Here is a 2,966-nt window from a genome sequence, read left to right as displayed (position 1 = left end):
ACAATTACCTTCCATCACGTGAAAAAAAAAACAAAAAAAAAAAAAAAGGGGATGAAAGGTTGTTAGATGTTGAAAGTATTTTCATTTTAGAAGTAGAAACATAAAACGTATATTTTAGGCTGCACACTTATAAACTAACATATCATGACACCCACTAACGAGGGAATTTTTCAATATTTTAATTTTTATTAAAATATTGTATTTATTATGATCATTTATGGGTTATTTAACAAAACTTCGATTTTTGAATCGTAATCGTCTTTATATTTATAATCTGTTCGTTTTGTGAGATGGCAGCACTGCGTTGTCTACGTCGTTCATTTTATCGTTGTGCGGGCGCTGGTCACCTACCGACGCTTGTCAGTTTAAAACGATAAAATCATTTATACTTCGTGAGTATATTCAGTGAATATTCCAGAATATTGGCATAAATATATATTGTTTCTACATTTCGTATATTGGTTTTTACATTCATTTCAGATTATACACGAATTATATGTAAACGGAGGGTAACCTACGTTATCATCATAATATGTTTCCATTTTTGAGAGGTTCAGGTTACTAAGCCGTAAGTAAAACAATTTATATTCGTTTAATCGAGGCAGATTAATTGTATTTAGAGTGATATTTAATCAGTTTTTCGTTCAATTACAGTCTTTGTACAATCAATATCCTACATGGCTCAGTAATAATTTCTATTCATTTTCTCATATTTTACTCAAAAACTGAACATAGACCTTTTCCTATAGTAATTTTAAATCGTTTAAAGGCATGATTCCGTTAATATAAAAATAGTTCTTGCTTTTCTATATTGTATTATTGTCAATTAAGCAATAATTTCCCATATTTTTTCTGATTCTGTCTCAGTTGGATTACTGTGATATTCTTTATGGCCCCTGCCTTTATAAAAAGACTGAAAGGAAAATACAGAGGATACAAAATTCTTGTCTAAGATTTTATTACAATATACCTCGATATTCACATATTACATTCCTTATTTAAATTCCAAGAATATATTGAATATGAAAAATTGCCGTACACTTAAATTAAATAATATCACTTTCAACTTAAAATATCGTAAAATTCCCAATTTGGCGGATAAACTTAAATGGTCCGAAACAAATGAATCCAATTGTAGATTGAGTCGAGTTCCGCGACTAATACTGCCTAGACCACATTTGCAATCATTTAGAGGTAGCTTTCACTTTGCAGCTTCAAAGTGTTGGAACGATATCCCACCTCCGATTAAGAACAGTACGTCTCAAAATAAATTTAAGGCACAATGCAAGCAATGGCTTCTATCAATGCAAAAGACGCAATGTGTCTGGACAAATGTGTGTAAATAAACTTAATATATTTAATTATTATTTTGATTGTAATTTATTAAAATATATATCGCTATTTACTTATACATTTTAAATATTATTATTTTTATTCAATATGAAATATTTTCCTTTTAAAAAAAAAGAAATATAAAAAAAAAACAAACCTCTCTGTTTTAATAATGCTTGCATGTTTTTTATTTTAGCCTATTGGGCGTGTAAATTGTATTCACTTTTATTATTTGGTAATTATATCTTCGTTTACCTTTTATTGCAATGACTGTAACGTTTGTGTTGGCAGCATATGTACAAGGCGTAGACTGAAAAGCAGCCTAGCTGAGACTACGACCTTTTCACCAAATCATCAAATATCATATTGTTAACTTTTTTTTTATGGTTTTGTACCTTAATTTTGTCTTTGTTCCTTCTTGGTGAATAAGTTACTTATTATTATTATTATATTTTGGCACTTTAAATATCCACTAGGGCATTCTTAGGACATTCTTAGTGCTTAAGCAAGATAGGTAATAAGTTGTTTTGTTCACAGGGAGTGTTTTTTTATATATATGATATAAACTTTGAAAATTATATTCCAAAGTATAATAATATTGCTTGGTGGACTCAACTGAGGAGTTTTGCTGAGTTGAAGCTGCTGTTTTGTGGAGGAATTCCTGCCTGTCCAGTGCTGCTGCCGCCGCTTCTGCTGCTGCTGCTGCTGTCGCTGTCGTTGAATAACAGTTTCATTTCATTATGTTCGCTTTCTGGATGAATTATTTCATAAAAATATTTTTTTAATAAATACTTGTTCAACCAACAACATTTTTTTTTGTCCCCGTGACAATTTTTTTTTGTCCCCTTGACAATTTTTTTTTGTCCCAATGACAATGGGTGAAATAGAATTTGAACGTTTGTATGGAAGTCCGTCACTTTTTAAGATGGAAACATGAAACTCTATTTTTGGGATACTGATTAAAAATTACTAGATACGTATTTAAGCGTTTCTAGATAATCTACCACTAAGGCGGTGGTACACAACTCTACCAATAAGGGTTGAAAGTTTTTATGGGAGCCAGTCATTTTTAAAGTTAAAAACATGAAACTTTATTTTTGAGGCATAATAATTAAAAAGGAGTAAATAGGTATTTAAGCGTTTTTTGATATTCTACTGTAGGGGTGTAAGGGCGTGCACACTACATCTTAGCGCCCCAAGCCAACCTCACCTGCCCGTGGTGCATCCTACCGATCAGCAAACGAGGCTCTGGCGACCGACTGATGGCGGTATAACCATCAAGAAATAGGTGTAGCTAAATATCACAGGCCGGTGACGGGCAGCAGCGTCACCGGTCCGAGAAGCTGCGTCCTGCGATCGCCAACCCGCCTGCCCAGCGTGGCAATTACGGGCAAATTACTCCATATGCAGAACACACGCAAGCCGACGGCCCCGCTATTCCTCGTCACGGTGGCGACGATAGTAACGGCGGGACGAGGAGTGCTAAGAAAAACCGCGCTACGGGAGGCCACCACAACCGACTGACCCTGGCGACGTACAACGGACGCACGCTACGGCTCGACTCCAACTAGTGCAACTCGAGGTGGAACTTGGGAACATTAGGTGGCACATATTAGGGCTATATGAAGTCCGTA

General features: G+C 34.6%; 1 long non-coding RNA gene across 1 annotated transcript; it reads left to right on the top strand.

Moving 5' to 3' along the window:
- The first annotated feature begins 335 nt into the window (after window positions 1-335).
- Window positions 336-665, top strand: LOC125075725. Its single transcript, XR_007120238.1, has 3 exons — window positions 336-392; window positions 481-568; window positions 655-665. It is a non-coding gene; the product is annotated as an uncharacterized LOC125075725 (long non-coding RNA).
- The last annotated feature ends 2,301 nt before the right edge of the window (window positions 666-2,966 follow it).

This window comes from Vanessa atalanta, chromosome W (assembly GCF_905147765.1).
Source record: "Vanessa atalanta chromosome W, ilVanAtal1.2, whole genome shotgun sequence".
NCBI lineage: Eukaryota > Metazoa > Arthropoda > Insecta > Lepidoptera > Nymphalidae > Vanessa > Vanessa atalanta.
This window is presented reverse-complemented; position numbering and strand designations above follow the sequence as displayed.